The following is an 18,319-nucleotide window of genomic DNA, read 5'->3' on the forward strand; positions in this document are numbered from 1 at the left end:
TACTTCAAGGCACAGTCAAACTGTAAGATAACATCTGAAGTTCTTGCTGCGTTCCTCAGGGGGAAAATGGTTAAATGCTTCCTAGAGCTGCACAAGGAAAGCAGCTTATTTGAGCAGAGTGCCAAAAAAAAGTAAAAGGTGTGTGGAATAGAGAGTGCTGAGGTTTGAAATAGGAATTCTTCTGAAAGTGAATTCCCAACTCCTTGGCTGATCTTCCAAGAAAGCTGCAGCCTCAGATCAGTGCCTTGGAGCTGGCTGGACTTCTGATGAAAGCCTGGGAGGCGTGGGAGGCAATGTCCCCATTACTTCATTCCTCACTTGTTTTGAAATGTTTGCAGTTTGTCTTTGCCACCAGTGCTTCCCCTCCCTGTGCTGCATGTCAGCATGTGGAAAGCTGCTCTTAATTCCAATTTGAGGTAACCAAATCAAGGGGATGAAATGGGAAATTGAAAGACCTGTGGCTGGTGACTGCTGTCATGTAGCAAGCTAGCTCTGCCTCCCATCTCTAGAGCAGCAACTATCCAACAGGCAGCTAAAAACAGTGGGAAGCAACCTACGCTTGAGGAAACAACAGTGAGGCTGCAGCAGGTCTCAGAGCCATCTGAACCAGCCCGTCCTCAGCAAATTCCACTTAACCCTCCACTAGGTTCTTTCTTGGTGGCTACCATGGAATTAATAATTTTCTTTTAGGCTTACAAACTATGCCAAAACTAGGCCTTTACCTTTCCAAAATCTTGGATAAGTAGAGGTAGAACAGGACTTTTTCTACTGCTTGCACAGAGTTAGTACTTCTCTACCCTATTTTTGTTATCCATTTCATAAGCCAGGTTACTGAAAGAGCATGTGGTTGTTTGGATGTTTGTGGATGTAATTACAGTAATTTCTTCCAATTTTCTGATTTCACAGAGTAAATTCAGCTGGCCAAAGGATGAGAAGCAATTCCACCTGACAGAAAACCAACCCCCATCAAGTCACCAGATGTGACATCCAAAGAAGCTCTGTGAATATTCATCATGAATCTTTGAGGTACATCAGCAGTGCTTTGGAGCAAAAGGTACTAATGTCATAGCTTGACATACTTCCTGTTTTGTGAGGTCAGTAACCTTTCTGTAAAGGGCAAATGTTCACCTAAAATAAGCCTAACCCTTTCAGCCTGGCACTTACTGAAAATGAAAGACTATTTACAGCAGTTGTAGGAAGCTAGAAGTGTAAACAAGTGCCTAATGGTGTTTGTAGAAGCTCTGAAGCAAGTAGATGGGTGTCTAATAGGCAAAAGAGCTCTTATCAGTAGCACTTTGGACTCGCTATTATCTTTGAAATTTGACTGCTGAAAGCTATATACAATTTAGAAAATAGGAAAAAATCCACTTTTTATTTTAAAATATCATTAACATAATTGCATCATATTTACATTGTGTGTAAATAATGCTTTTAAATGTTAGCCCTTCTAGAGATTATCAAGAATGTATGTTTTCAAGAATATTTTAATTTCAGCTTTGTAGCATCTCTTTTTACAGCTGTTTTAAAAGAAACTTGAAAGTATCTTCACTGCTTTTAATATACCTCTGCAAATTCCCACAATGCTGCTTGAAACGGTTCATGGCTCTTAATTTATTACCTGTGGCAAGCTTCCAGTTCATCATATAAATGCTTCCTTTTTGAAACTGCAGCTTAAAAATCTGAGCAATATTCTGTTTGACATATTGACCAACCAATGACAAGTATGTTGTAATAGACATACTTAATTTGGTTCTTTTCACGTGACCCATACAGACCCATCTCTGAAGCTGGAAACCATTCACAAGTATATAATGTTTCTGAAAATCTGATATACTTATTTCCTATTTCTGCCGGCAGTGAAGAAGCCAAACTGATTACCTTCTGGCCTGCTGCAATCCTCCCTTAGCATAAGTGTACTCATAAGGAGAAGGCCTAGAAGATTGCTATTCAAGGCCTGTGAGTAATAATAATACTTTAATAAATAATACTTTATTCCAATCAAACCACCTGCAGAATATAAAGCAACTCATTGCAAGAATGATCTAGCTTTAAGTGTTGTGGTCACGTTTAAGACTTGTGTCTATTTTATAGAGAAGCAAGTTCCTTTTTTGATTTGATGCATSTTTTTTATTCTTAACATACTTTTTCTTCTAGATTAGTTTTCCAGAGGTCTTTCGATATTTCCTAAATTATATATGAAAGACCTCAAACACTGGAAATGCAGAATTTCTGAAGCACATTTGAGCATGTCATCTGAATTTCTTATGCAATCATAGGTATTTCAAATGCATGCCTGAAAAAGTCAAATGTTATWTTATTATGGAAACAAGATAGGACAAATGGAAAGAATGGAATTTTTTGATTCCTCAGGGATTCTTTTCATCCTGGAAATGAGATTTAATCCATGCTATTAGATCACCTGTCCCTGCAAGTAAACTCATAAGGTTTAAGCAATTAGTAATATAGAATGTAGACATTAAAATAAATGGAAAGAAAAATTTTTTAAAAAAGATTAAGGAAATGATGYAAAATAGTCTGAAATATGCCCGGTTTAGATTTTCTGCTCTGATCTTTTTGTTATTTTTATATGACCCCCTACTTAAATGTCTATGRCTCTGATGAAGAAAGGGCTTTTCTTGGCAATAAGATTTTACCKTTCCTTTACCCCCTTAAAAGCTCGTGAATATAACTATATTAGTAAAGCTTGATCTCATGACAGCTAACATATTTAAAATGATTTATCAAGTTCATTTCATTATCATATTTCATGTAATATTGGATGATATGCTAATTTAAATAAAAATTTGGTAACTACTTCAAAAAGCTGACAGGTCTAATGATGACTTTAGAAATCTTGTTACTGTAATAGAGACCTAATTCACATGCTGCATAAGAGCAAGTGGCCTCAGTTCTTCAGGGGAAAAGTAATCAAAAGATTGAAGTGCAATCTGCAAATCCAGCATATGTAAGGATCTAGGAATATTTATCATAGAAGCCTGGACAAGCCAATAAGTCACACTAAAAATTGATTTCAGAGCRAATTAATTATCATACATTTTAATTTTGTTGAAATAGAGGAAAATTATACATGTTTTAAATGGATGTTATTTAAAATGCTGCTTCTATCTGTCCTATTAATGGCTGCCTATTACATATCTCTGGATGATCCTTTGAAATTATTTTCATTGAAACTGGAAAATGTTCTCTTGAATTGAGGAAATGTTTTTAAAAAGGCATACCACCTTAATGAAGCTTTCTAAGGCAAATTTACCTCATGCAGTCGGGTAATGCTCATGTGTGTGTCTGCCTGTCTCCAGTTTATAACTGGTGAACTCATCAGTTTGAATCAAATCTAATGAGAGTAATAGCTGTGTTCCTGCAGGTCTCTTGGAAATAGATGGCAGGATAAAAAATGGAAAATATATGAAAATATATTGGTGCCCATGCGGRAGGAATGGTTTGTGTGTGACCTGAAGATAGTTTACCAATGAGAGAACTATGAATGTCCAGCAAATTTTATCCATTTTTATTCAAAAGCGAAGCCTAGGAAACCATGCTTTTCTTTTGCTTTAATATGTTTGTAATTGGCCCTAGATGAAAGTACTCCTGTCTGCTTTCCTTAAAGCACATACCTGCAGCTCAAAGTGGTCCAGCCCATGCTYGCTCTTGCTGTGGCCTTAGCTGGTGTGTGGGAGACGTGTGACACTATTGGTGCTGGTTGGTAGCGCCCAGTTGTGTGAGGTTSCCCAGAGGTTTCTTCTCACTGTTTGTGCAGAGCAGCACAACTGGTACAAATTAAATGTATAAATTTTGATGACTGGAAGACAGTAACTCACTTTGAGATTTTTTTCTCTGCTCTCCTGACTTCCCCTCTGACTGTGCATTTTGCTTCAAAGGCAGTAGTGTTGTGACTGATTTGCTTCCAGATGTTTGATTCAAAGCCTTTTCCTTCAGTGACTAGTACTACCTGACAAGACTTAAAAGAAGATCTTACTATGCCCTGAAAGCACTTAACTGACTTCCTGATTTTTTTCCTACAATCAAATGGATTATAGAATGCTTTCTTCAAAAACCGAGTTTTTCAACCCTATATTTATTTCTGGTCAAAAAATTAAATGTATACGCATCAATGAGATGAAGTACAGATGTAACAATTAACATTAAAACCCAACGGCCAATCAGACATGCAAGTCCACAGAAAAATTGGAGCAATTATTACCATATTGCAGTCTGAGTTTAAATATTATATATAAACACAGAATCTATACAAACATAGAGGTTACATTCTTATTCATGGAACTATATGGGTTTTTGTTCTTGGATACAACTTTTTGCATGGGATAGGGCTATGTCAGTGTGAAAAGATTCAATTTGAGAGCTAAATTTGGAAGGCTTGTAATAAGCATACTTAAAAAACTTCATATTATGACCATACATTATTTGTGCAGAGTCAGTAGAGCTATAAACCTACACATCTCTGACTTCTCCAGACTGAGATGAGGGAGTTCAATAATTCTGAGCAATCATGTTCACAAACTAAAGAGAATTCTTAAAGCAGGGAGGCCTTATAATCCATTGGTTCTCCTAGTACAATACCACAGCACTGARAATAGGAAGTGCTGTCTGTTTCTGGAAAAAAAAAAATCTGATAAATATTTAACTTACTAAATTCAATCTAGTTTCCTTTATGTAGTTCTGCAGTGCCTTCTTTGAAGCTATCCCAAAATCTATAATTTTATCTCTATATATGTCATTGGCTCTATTAAGCAAAGAGGACAAGTTTTATCAGTATTGAAAATCTTTAAGTCGTTACAAAGCATTAATGGAAAATGGGGTAGACTCCAGGAGCAGGCAGCACGGCCTCAGGAAGCATGAGGAGTCCTCTCTGTCAAGAAGAAGTCTGGAGTTGTTTCATTCTTTGGGACTCCTGTGGTCTATTCAGAAAATGGCAAACAGCTCATTACATCCTGCAAGCGTGAGGACAACTGCCTTCTGTGAAAACTAAGCTGAAGATGTGCTCAGACATGAGGGAGGGATCTTTTAATCTGTATTTATACAGCACTACCAGCCAGCACCATATGAGGGTGGTTGACTCTTTCCAGAACAGAGGTGGCAAGAAGCATAAAGGTCAGTACACCTCAGTTGCACTGGAAAAAGCTTCTATGTGCTCTTGCACCAGTTCTGYTACCTACACTGATCAATGCCTTTCTCATTACTGCAGTCTAAGCTATACAGCTCTTGTGGATTTAGGTTGTGTCTCATGAGAATCATCCTTCTACTGAGATGAGCTCAATGTCTTTATCAGYAGAACTGTTTTGCCTTACCTTACTCTTATCTATTTTCTATTTTACAGTCTCTTCCCATATCTGGAGTCTGAATCATGGACTGGTGAGTGAATTGGATTCTGTTTTTACCAAATCTTGTCATACTGTACTAGGGCCAAGTTGATGGGAAAATAGACAGAAATATAGAAATAGTGACAAAGATGAGTAGCAAATAAGCCAACTCTATGTTCCCATGTTTAAATTTCATCTATTTTTAAATGCCATCAACAAGAACATCATCTTTTATAACTTAAATATAAAGGCTTTTGTCAAGTCACCCGAAATGACTGAACAATGGTTTATTACCCAGAGAACTCTGTTCAAATATGATTTCTGCATAGAGATAATGAGGATACTTTCTGATATTTGGCAGTCTGCCCTCACAGTCCATTTATCACTAAAGGAAGTGGGTTAAGATCCTCAGCTAATATTAAGTATGTTCCCGCTCATGTTAATGTAGGTACACCAGTTGAAAATGCGATCAATGCTTTAATTGCAATTAAATGTGCAACAAGATCAAGTGAATTAGACTTTGCATGGGTAGAAAACTCTTAAATTGGCAAAGGAGTGTCTGAGTTCTATCTAAATCAGCCCGTTAACTTCTCAGTTTTCTTTCCAATATCTCACTCCAAGCTTCAGACATCAAGATATTTTTGAGATTTTTCTTGGATACCATGAAGGCATTTTAATTTTTTGTTTCCTTTGGGATCAACATAAGGGGAAATAGTCCCACTTGGCATCTGTCAAAGTATTTTCTCCTCAGAAGTCTGCAGGGCTGTTGCCCAAAAGTCTGTTCGCACATTTACACAGCTCTGCTCTCTTCCTGGCCTCCTAGACTAATGATTGATTTAGGGGACCAGCTCCATACTTTGTGCTTAATTAAAGCCTATGCTGTCCTCCTTTTCACCATATTGTCTTGGAAGTTCCAAAAATCTTTACACAGTATGTAACTGCTGTTGCAATTAAATTCTTCAATTCCGGCATCTGCTTTCTTACTATTAACCACAATTTTTTCACCTCTATAACAAAGCTTTCCAAATCCCTCCATGAACTTTTGTGCAGACATTTGACTACCGAGGCTTCCTAATGCTGCTTGTCTCAATTTTCAGAGTACAAAGAGCTTCAGTGCATTGGTGGTCCTCTCATTCCCAGGCACCCTTACAGCCCTACTGGTCATTCTGCTACTGCAGAAACCTTCTTTTCTGATTTTCCTCAGTATCTGGCTTCTCCATAACCAATTAAAATGCTTGCCAAGATTTCTAAGTAGTCACAGCCTTACTAGTCCCATGTTCTTGAAATTAGGTTGCTAATTCTTGCATTACCAGAACTCACAGGCTTAGCATTTTCCATAGGGACATRCTTGTGCTTACCGACACCTATTGCAATGCCAAGGGAGTGTTGATATTTGAGTGTTGGTTAACAAACAACTTCATAATCCTGATGTGAGTATGCTTAGGGGCAATCATTCTTAAGGAAAAATTTGTTAGCTAATAATCTTTTTCTCATCAGTAAGCAGTTTGTAAAGCTTTTCCCATTTGTGGCGTTAACAGGCCTTGATAAAATAAGTTTGATATAAAACAAGGCTTTAAAGGACTCTAAAATGCAATAACGATTCATAGTACTTCTGTATGAATATTTGGTATGTTTGAATATAGCTACGAATGTACTAATTATCAAAAGAAAAATTTAAGAATTGATTTTAAAATTTAAGTTTTAAGAATCAGATTTATAAGGATTCTACAGCAATTATCTAAGGCATCTTCAGATAGCTTATCACAGAACCTGAGTTTTCAGATGGAAACAAATATTTTTAACTGCAGATAAATATAACATTACATCTGCACAGTTTCCTGAAGCCCAGCTATTCCTATATACTCACAAATCCTAAATTCTTTATGTGCATCCAGTTATTTAGGGCACAAACTCACCTCCAAACCCTTATAAGTATATTTAACTTCAGAAATACTGATAGTCCAAAAAAGCTTTTGAGATGTTCAGTCATGTGTTTAAACATATAAGTAAGGACTAAAGCATAGAGGCCTGCCAAAATACGGTTCTAACTAAAAYAGAGATGAAGGTTAGTTAAAGATTACTTCAGGCTAAAACAACCACTCTTCAGAACGGAACTCCACAAAGAGGTCTTAAAATTCCTGTTTTAACATAAAACTGTATCACAGAATGACATTACAGTGCTTTCTGCACTTTACAGAATGCCACACGGAATAAGATCAGTGTAGCTTAATCCATTTTTCATCGACTTTTATCTTTGTGTTGCCTTTAGTCTCTCTCATGCCCTAAGAGGAGRAAAAGCTTTGTGTTCTGCTATCCCTTCTGCTTCAACTTCTCTAAAATGTGATTGCTGCTTAATGTAACAACAATAACAAAATAACAATACCAGACTTTAATACTGACAAATTCCAAATAGAGCAGGAACCTTTCTCCCCTAGCCAGGAAGCATCCCATATTGAAAAAGGAAGAAAGAATTCTTTAAAAACAAACAAGACTATATTATGTACTTTTTGGCCATTAATATTTTTAACTTGCCAATATAACACGTATTTTTAATTGCAAAAAGCACAGCTCACATGATTTGAAATATTTAAAACAGTAATGTAAGGACTTTATTTTTATTTCATGGCTCAAGTTAGACGGAATATCTGAAGTCTCAGAGGGTCTTAAATAGCAGAAGTTTATTTTAAATTAGCATAGATGTTTTTAGAAACAGAGTTTTTTTGTAGCTTTCACTGGCTTCTAGAAAGCCTTATCTATAAATCAGAAGGATTTAGTTGAGTGCTGAACAACGTTATMTTACACGTTCAATATAATTTGCTCTACTTGTATGTAGTCAAGTGTATCTATCAATTCAGTATATAGAAAGAATCTAGACTGAATTAAACTGCATTGTGAAAGCAAATATATAAATGAAACAATATAAAGAAATGCTTCTTAATTCCTCTGATTAGCTTTCCTTAGAACAATCTTTGCTGACAGWGGCTGAATTTCTATGTTCATGATGACTCTTTTTCAAAAGTAATGGCTAATTTCTTTTTCTGATTTAAGTAATCTGAAATTACCAGGCAAGTGTGAAGAATGATACGACTGAGGTTCCAGCTTCCCTGGGATTTTGCTTCTGTAGCTACTGTAATTAATAATTATGCAGTCATTAAGATTAAATGAAAGTGTCATGTTGCTGTTATTGTTAATGAAGTAGATTTTCACAAAGGTGACAATGTGCCTTGCTTACAGACCAGTGTGATGACAGTCATAATGCTTTTTTTTATGGTGACTGGTGTGGTCTGAATTTTCTATGTTCCTAGGAACGGCAGCAACATGTGTTTGAATCATCTGGATATATAATCAGAACATGAATGTAATTATACACACACTCTTCTGACTCTRTTGTAGAAATAGGGGCCATGTCCCTAGTGTGGCCTTATGCCAATTCCTTGGGAAATCAGAATTTGGGAAAGGGCTCATTTTATATTAGGGTCCTGCTGTGCTGTGTCATTAGAAACAGTTAAAGTCTCAAAAGTTAAAGAAAATCTGATTCTGWATTTTTATATCTGTAAAATTTTCTTATGTCTTATTTTGTCCTAAATTCACATATATTTACTATCCCTACCAGATGCGGTATATAGAAACAGGCATTGGCTTGAAGGTATGGAGGAATTGTAATACAGTAAATAATGTTCCTCAGGGTTGAAATGCCCRCCTCGTCATTGCACATTTATATTGAGATAATATTGAAGCCTTCAGTCAGCATCCAGTGATGTTGTATTTACTATAAATCAGGTTTTTGTCCCTTGACTTCCCTTAAGTCTGATTATGTAGTCCCATTTTGTCTTAAACTGCACAGTGATTATGAATCTATTTAATCTATTAATTATACCAATGCCTGTACTTACACTGCAAGTAAATTTTGCCTTTCCAGTRCCAACTACCTACTTCCTGAGCATCTGGTTGATTCATCTATAGCATTCAAAAAGTACCAATTGCCATGGCATAATTAAATTTCCCAATAAAGGCAGCATCTAAAGAATTAAGCTAGATAGCAAGGTAGAGAAGGTTACAGTTGGCCTAAACCTCCTTTAAGAATGCATGGTCAAAGYGCTAAGGAACCTAACCAGCCCATAAAGATGGATGGCTAAGAGCAGTTTAAGGAAATGAAGAAAATAAGGTTGAAGTTATTGGGGTGAAGGGGGTGTTGCTACTAAAAGGGAGCATAGTCTTGTTGGATGACATCAAGCTGGGACAACTGCTGTGGTCACCACCACGCTTGTGCATCCCTCACATTTGGTTTTGGTTTGTGTCAATAGGGTTGTAAACAAGGCAGCTTAGCAGTAATAGCCAGGTAAACCTGGCTTTAAGCTGCTTGTTTTGATGTAGTATTAAGGAAACAATGTTTTGCTTTGTAGCTCACACAGGAAGAAAAGTGTTTTGTAAAAACTGGCAGAATATGACGCAGTTTGTCACATCTACCAAACAGCTTCTTACTGCTTGAGAAATATAGGTAGATGTGAATATAGCTGCAAAAGCATCTAAAAGCAAGATGCCAATCTATGAGTCAAAAAAACTATCAATGTTATGAATAGACACATATTCATGCATTCATATACTGTATATCCATATAGCTGTGYCCATTTACAGCTGAGGGAATTGATTTTCAGCAACATTTGCAACATGTCTATCTGTTCCCCAGGCAGCAGCTTGGGGTTTCTTCAGACTCGTTCAATATTCTCCTTTGCAGTAAGATTGTCCTATTTGAGGTCACTAATGACTTTCCTATATAAGTCAAGTTTGCTCTTCCTGCTGCCCTTGTTTCATTTTGTTGAGTCTCTAATGAGATACTGCGAGTTCCTTCTCATGTTGAGAATTATTCCTCAGTCCTTAGATAATACTTATATGGGCATACACAGCTCTAATCTGTTACACAACTGTGACCATGTCATGTAAATGCAAACTTATCTCACAGCAGCAAATAATAAAAATAATCCCTTTAGGCCTTTCTGYTCCCCCAGTAATTCACACCTGCCTCACACCCAGATAATTTAATCTGCGGAGGCTTCAGGACTCTGTATATCATCCCTTTTCTTTACCATTTACCAGATAGCTAAAGTTATCTCCACCTCCTTCTGCCTGAGTCCCATGACCCACTTAATCCATTTAAATCCTATTTTTTTCATACTAAATCCTCAGCTTCAAGACCCTATGTACCACTCTTCATGTAACTATCTCTCTCCAGCACAAAAGTAGTGGGGTGTTTTGCTAAGCATCAGTAGAGCTAGTAAAGACAATTTGTTATTAGTCCTTTGTCTGCTGCTTATGATTCTACTCTAAGAKGGACTTTGTGCTTTTTCTTCTAACTCTGCCAGTCTACCCATTAGGTGAATTCCTTTGATCCTGAACCTCTAGAAAATCTGTTTATTTTAATAAGACATCTTGAACATAGACCCATATTTTTCAGGGGAACTATATCATCAAATCACTAATCTTCCCTCCTCTCTTCTAACTTCAGCTTCATTTATTTATATTACKTATTTCATTTTTCTTTTTCTTATTAGTCTTTTTGCATGATGAGATTGTTGTTTTGGGAAAAAATTAAAGTAACTCTTACTTTCCATCTAAATCTCCTTTAATCCTTTTGGACAACATATTCCATAGTCATAAACCAGCTGCTTTGTAAGCCAGTTCTTCATCTCTGCTCGCAGGTTTCAGCTGCCTGGTCTGTAAGAGGGTTACCAGGATTTCACAAAGATGAGGCACCCACAGAAAYAACTTGCACCCCAACTCGCTGAGCTTTCAAGACCGGGCCTGGATCTAGAGTTCTCAAAGAACGGAGAAAAGGTMGGATATTTTAAAGCGGGTGTTTAATAGTAGGGTTTTTTAGTAGCAAACAGTAAAGGATCTAGTAATGTATGAGCATCACAGCTCCTGAGTGCACGATGCTGATCAAAATGAGGGACAGAGACATCGAGGTTACTTTGGCATCTGTCTGCCTCTTTAGGAGAACGTTTTGTTACCTATAGGAAACAAAGGTACATGTGGAAGCTATTGTTAATATTGATGCTCTTATGTCTGATTGTGTTCACTGCAGCCACAGAGAGAAAATTCTTCCTGTGACTGCTAATTCTGTGGAGGGAAACTTTCTATTTTGTTCTGTATGGAGTGTTTGTAGCTCTTTATTCTTCTTTGTTGGTATTATTTACATCTGCAGACATTTCCCTTTGTAGAGCAGTGTATTAATTTCTAAAAGTAATGCCATTTGAAATGAGAAGTTAATCTCTCCTGTAGCAACCTTTCATCTTCATCTCTTATGTATAAGCTGAATTTGTGCAGTTTCCTTCGTCTTGTARACTCAAGGCATACAATTTTGCTGTGTGAGTACAGAAAAATGATTTAGCTGTTAGTAACAGTAATTTTATTATTAGGGAGGGTAGAACTAATTTTCAGTCTGTAAATCATTAATCTGGTCATTCTGGGGGAAAAAAGAATATGGGGAAGTTGGTTTGAGCTCTCTCTTCCCCTTTGCATCTACTTTTTTTCTGAATGTTTTTATCAAGTATATTTGAAAACTTTTTTRCTTTTTATTTCTTTTACAATATGAATTATTTTGATTTTTAACATCCACTAAATGGTATCTACTAGTCTTAGAGCTGGAAAAGAAAGGGAGATGCTTTTTCATCTGGAGAAAGTGAATGAACTTCTGCTTTTCAAAGGAGATCCATGATCCAACTAATTTTACCTCAGCAAGAAATGTAAATACTTCTTCTTCAATCAGAATTAATTTGTTGTTCTCAACTTATTTTCAAAGTTTAATAGCACATTTCTGGAAACATTTCAGCTTTCTCTTGCAGGTCTAGAAAACATAATCTAAAACAAATCGAAAAATATGATCTAAAAATTCTTCATCTCTTCTTTATGCACGTCCTGTGTTTAAAATTGTTAGAAAGGACTAATCAAGTAACTTCATAAATACATCAAAGCTCATTCAAAATCTTATACCTCTATCTTACTGATGGGAATTAGTCACGAGTTRTTTCATCCAACTAAGGCATATCAAAGATCTAAATTAATTGAACTAWTTTTTTCTGAGGGTCTACATTTGAAAGGTATCAATTGTTAAGAAAAAATAGAATTATGTTAATTATATGTATTTAGTAACTTTTGTAGCAAATACCAACATAATTCTGCAAGCCAGGGGCCTGACTTAACATGTAGAGSTCAGCACAGCTATGAAGGCTGCAGGAGGTCGTGCTCTACCTTCTTCCTTCCTCCCTTGGCCTGGGGATGACCTGGGACTGGCAATTTTGTCAAACGGACTCTTTGCTAGGATAAGGATTGCAGGATTTCATTTAAAAAGTGTGAATTCACAAATACCAGGACACAGTCTTGAGCTGGGATAAATAATATTGAGACAAAAATGAGTTAATTCCAGTGCTTCAGAATGACTCCTCATACAAATGCATGAATTGCCATAGGATTAGGGTTAAGAGCTTATAAGAACATAAACAGCAAAAAAGGCCTAACTACTTTTTGCCAAAACGCCATCCATTTTGAACCAAACTTTTGTTTAGACTGGGTGTTTTACAGTGATCCAGCAACACACGGGTCAAATTGTTAGATGAATTTACAGCTGTTTGTTTTCTTGAAGTGGTACAAAATATTTTGGTAAAGCTTGCTTTTAGCTTGAAGCATGACCACGCGTAAGGAAGGAGATGGGAAAGATTCCCTGTTCTTATTGTACCCATGGGGCACCAGCAGCAGATAAGGTTACACAACGCGCCCAGGATCATGGAGCAGGCTGGGACTGGCATTCAGGCACTGCTCCGTGGCACAAGCTGATGCAAACAGCATGATTACATGAGGACTATTTGGAACACAAGCTGTTTATGCACAGATATCCCCAATGCTTATAGCTTGTTTATTTCCCACATAAATCAAATGCTATTTTATGTTAGTTTTCACCAAGTTTATACAAGGTCTTGTTTCAGTGTAAATTCAGCTGTTATTGTGGCATTCTGATTATATATAAGTATTATTTCTTATTCTTAAGCATCTGATCAGYGTTCTTGTATGCATCCTGAGATTTGTACTGAATATATTTCTGGTCCAACTCACATAAAAGGTCACTTTTGTGATTTAGTTTTCTGGCTTATTGCGGATGGATTTCTTTCCACTCCACAGGCATTTTCATGCCATCATTTAGTGACATTTAAATTCTTTGCAGTTCGGCATACATTTTCATCCTAGAGAACTAGTTATCAACAGCAGCACCTGTTTCCCAGAATATTACATTTTATTGTTAATTTTGACTTGCCTCGTGTGCTGCCAACTGCTAATGAATGGAATGGTAACGCTATACTGTAATTCWTACTGCGCAAAGAGTGGGTATCACGTTCTCCACAGCAGGAGGAAGCTGAAGTATATCCCTTCTCCTGGATCTCCAGCAAGGTTCAAGGTTGGAATGACACAGGCTGGGCAGCCTATGGCACTCCAGAGCCCGGCATTAGCATGCACTTTGTCGGCTCTCAGAGCCACAGCTGTCGTTTTCTTTTGTTTAGCTGCCTAACAATTGCAATGTATTTTCCAGACACCCAGCTAAACATGTCCCATAAATAGTGGAGAACATATATACACACACACCCACCTTTGTAGGACTATGTAGTTGCATGGGGCTTTGGACAGGGGTGGGAAAAAAAAACATAGATGCAGAAAATCTTGAAAGCCTGGGATTCTGTGCAAGAGGCATAAAAGTGYCTCCTAGCACCGTGGTTAAATTCCGCATGCTATTCAGGCACCTAAGGTGGGAAGCTAGCACTCTTGTGTCAAGAAAAAAGGCTATTGCAGAAGCAATTCAGGGCATTTACCCCAGGTTCCTGCTGTGAATAGCCATCTGGAGAAGCCCTTTCCCTGACTGCAGTAGTGCTGAGTGATTGTGCTCCCTTGATTGTATCACAGTTGTAACTGCCTGTGATATAAAAGATGCACCAACCACCGGGTATTCATGTAATCATGGTATCTGTAATGCGGCTCCACGGATGGCTGCGCCTTCCCTTCTTGCTTACACTGCTCCTGGGCCAGGACTATGGGCCTGGCCTTCCTGCCCCAGCGCTGAGGAGGAGCAGGAGGCAGAGCCGCCAGCAGACTCGCTGCTTCTCCTTTCCATGGCTGGCTATCTGATGTCTTATCAGAAAGAGGGCGCAGATCCTGGCCCTTGTTTGCCAAGGAGCAGAAAACCGCTGCCTCTGCTGCAAAGCTCCGGGGTTGGAGTAGAGAGTGTTGTGCTGGCAAGTCTGCACCAACCTCGAAATTAGTGCTGTCAGCCTGGGCATGGGAGCAATTTCCTTTCCAGGAGAAATTAGAATACAGCTTTCCTCTCCCAGCCCACGGTTTTAAGCGCTGTGTTATAGTATCCAGGATCTTTTGTTTGACTTTGCTTCAGCCCAATTATTTTTGCTTCTCTGGCTCACAGAGGTTCAGTTTGTAATGGACGGGACAGAGAGGACTCCTAGCCAAATTACTGGGTAATGAGGAAGGCCTGAGGATGGAGAGCAATTACATTTCCTAGCTATATTCTTATGTAAAAGAGTACCACTGCCTTTGACAGTGGAAAGCTATGGTGGCGAGGGGAAGTGTCTGATGATTGGGAAAGACTGACATTATGCCCCTCTTTTAGGAAACCTGGGGGGTTCCATCTTCCCCACAGTCCCTGGAGCACTCATCAAGCACATCCTCTGGGAATACTTTTCTGATCATGTGAAGGACAAGGAAGTACTCTGGAAAGCGAGTTTTACTAGGGCTGTTGACTGTGATTAATGGTGGGGATGATCAGAGAACGGTGAATGTAACCTGGACTTGAGCACGGCTTTTGGCATCTCCTGCCCTGCTCTCACCTGGGAGCAGGGAAGCACAGGCTGGAGGGGCACCAGGGGTCAAACACTGGCGGCACCCTCGGGTTCAGAGTCATGACCATAGTTAGCATCTGTGTGGCAGCTGGTGCCTGGCGGAGGAGCCCCAACTCAGTCCTGGGAGCTGCTGGGTTTTAGCACTTCCATTTAGAGCACTGCCAGCCARCTGGCAGGTTTCTGGGCAGGCTTCTCCAGCGATGGGCAGCAGAGCAGCCCAGCAGAGAGGGGGACACAAACAAATTGAAACAGAAAGAAAGGACACAAACTGTCCAAGCATTCCCAGCGATGTCTGCAACAGCCCAAACCAGACAAGTGTCTATGGATGAGCGTGATTGCTCTGCTTGTGGTGACTTCAAGTATCACTCTTGTTTCCTTTGTCAATGGGTTTCCTCATCRTAACCGGTAATGTGCGTTTGTCCACCACTCAGCGCATTTCTATCTAAATAACATCACACTGAAATCTCTAGAGTTGGTAAACAAAAAGCTGTTAGGCAGCTAAATGACTTCCAACATCTTTTTGAGACGGTCAGAAAAGCCTATTAAGCAATTTTCAATAATTTAACAACTTAGATGTGGGCAGATTTCAGAATGCTAGGAGTTTTATGTGCAGTCTTTCTGCTTAAAGTTTCTTCTTGTTTTCTTACTGTCACCTAGTACTTAATTATTTTAGGCACAAAACTACACCTACAGTGGAAACCTTCCATGGTACTTTAAGCCAGACAGGAAATTTCTGTACATTTCATCTTTGTGTCTCTTTTAGGTCTTACCTATGGCAGTCTATAAGGCTGTGCCCAATTATATCAGGGTTGATTTGCTATCTAATATCAAGCTAAGTATACAAAGCCACAATATAGGCTTTCGCTCTTATCCTGATATTGCCTCATTAGCTACAACATTGCACAATTGTATCAGTAATATCTGACTCTTAGCTATAATAATTCACCAGAATGATGTCATCTGAGCTGTCATGTTATAAATAGGAGGTGCCTCAGTCACTGTACTTTATGGCTATTGCATTTTTATAACTGCTTTGAACTTTTTTTCTTTTTCTTTTAGGAGTCCCTTGAGTTTCTAATATGATACAGCTCCCAAAGTGTCTTTGCTTCCTAACAGTAGTTAAGAAGGTTAGTGCAAAGCCTACTAACCTGTACCTTCAGGTCATAGATATTTTTGGACAGGAGCGTGCAGATAACATTTTGTATCTTGCAATATTCTGTCATATTTAAAAACCTTTCTAGTGATAAGGGTATAATTATATGCCTGCTGCCTTTTTTTTTTTCCCTGCCTTTATTCCCTTCCCTCTGCTACCCTTCCCCCTGCCATTATTTCTCTTGCCTTTCCCATCAGCACTTATTATTCCTTATGTGAGCTATCGGACTGATATTCTGAACTAAGCTTGTTCAAATGTCTTGCCCACAAGTTAATTTTTTTGTATGTTGATAGTTATAGTGTGCTTGGTCCCTTGCTAAAATCAAATTATTGTAATCTGTTCAGCTCTAGAATTTATGTATCAGCCTGGAAAGATTAGTATTTTACAATCACTGTCCATAACTCTGCCCTTGACTATATTTAATAATCTCTCATTTTAGCAAACCATGCTATTACTCTTTCTGCTACTGTTTGTTCATACCAAATGTTGTGGGATCTGAGAGCAACTTCTCATGTAAATTGGGTTTTTGTTTACGCCCTGTCCCCAGACAAGAGGACGCTCAGCTTTCCCCCAGGTCTCACCATAGCACAATATCTTCTCTTTTCTTCTGGGAACATCTGCTATAGTCTAAGGTTTGTGTCTAGGCTCTGGCTCTCAAGCTGCTGAATCTGCCCTTTTTTAATTCACTCTCTTGACTCTTTTGACTCSAGCTAACTCAGCTGACCAGACCTGCAATCCCACCACTCTGATATATCCTTCCCCTGACTGTTAAAAGAAAAAAAGTATGAGTGTTTATGGGGGGAAGCTTTCAATGTTAAGTTCCATGGAAGTTGTTCTAGCATCAATTTKGGAAGTCTGGGTTTCCCTAATATTTCTGAATGGGAGGGAAATGGAAGCACAAAGGAAAAAATCACCTAGTGAGGATTGATACTATTTGCCTAAAGTACATTGTTTAGAGAAAAAAAAAAAGTCAAACAAGCAGGGAAGGTAAAAAAAAATCTCTCTGCAAATGCAATTTCTGTTTTCCCCTGCTCCAGGTTGCTTTGCAGATTCGTAATTCACTGCTTGCAAAGGTTCCTCAAACTTGTTCTACTGGTTCCCAGAAGCAGGCAGACTTGTTTCCCTAAGCTCTTCGGTATACCCAAGGCATTCACCTAATTTCTGAGCCTGCTCCCGCAGTGAATCCCGGGGCGCTGCGAGGATGGCGGCGGATCCCGGGGTGCTGCGGGGAAGACAGTGGAGTCCCATGGGCCKGGATGTGGAGCCGAGGGGCTGCGCTGAGGCTGGGGCAGCGCTCAGTGCACAGGCTCATTGCGATGGAGGAGCTGCTGGGCCAAGAACGCTGCCAGCCCTGCCAAGTCATGGCTTAATGTCAGCTTTTTTTTGCTCCCTTTTGGCCCAATCCATGAGAGCTCTGGCTCTCTGCCCCTGCCCACGCTGCTCCTCTGGGGCCTGCAAAGGGTCACCACAAGTGGCTTCAGCCCGTGTTTTTGCCTGTTAAGGTCCATGGGGGGGCTGTCTGTTGGGCTCCAGGGGTGGAAGCCGGGCTGAAGATGATAGCCTGAAGATCTCTTGGTGTAAGGAGAGGTGGGGACAGTGGCCTTTTTGCTTAGCAGCCTTGCCTAGGGGCAGGGAAGTGTGACTTGAKCCTGCGAGGGGCAGGGGCGAGGAGCCCCACAGCGGGGAGTTGTGTGCGGCTGGTCGGCATGATGGAGTTTCATCTGAAATGGGCCATCTCGGTGTAAAAGCAGGGAAATACAAAGGGATGGGGCAGTGGAGCGGCGGCGGGGGAACAAAAGGCAGCTAGGGCAGCGCTCCTGGAGACGGACGGGCCGCCGTTGGAGGCAGCGCCGCGCGCCTCCCGCCGAGCGTCCCGTAACGGACCCAACGGTCACTGCTGCGGCGGGGAGGGGGGAGGCGCCTCTCGGGGGCCGCTT

General features: G+C 39.4%; 1 protein-coding gene across 1 annotated transcript in view; it reads left to right on the plus strand.

The window, feature by feature from the left end:
• The first annotated feature begins 924 nt into the window (after window positions 1–924).
• Window positions 925–18,319, plus strand: part of ANKRD50 (ankyrin repeat domain 50) — a 54,724-nt gene continuing 37,329 nt past the window's right edge. The window contains exons 1-3 of the mRNA XM_026051952.1: window positions 925–1,054; window positions 5,354–5,388; window positions 11,033–11,168. The gene's annotated coding sequence lies outside the window, so the exon portion shown is untranslated. The remainder of the gene's footprint in view (window positions 1,055–5,353; window positions 5,389–11,032; window positions 11,169–18,319) is intronic.

This window comes from Nothoprocta perdicaria, unplaced genomic scaffold (assembly GCF_003342845.1).
Source record: "Nothoprocta perdicaria isolate Ctin4 unplaced genomic scaffold, notPer1 scaffold_81, whole genome shotgun sequence".
NCBI lineage: Eukaryota > Metazoa > Chordata > Aves > Tinamiformes > Tinamidae > Nothoprocta > Nothoprocta perdicaria.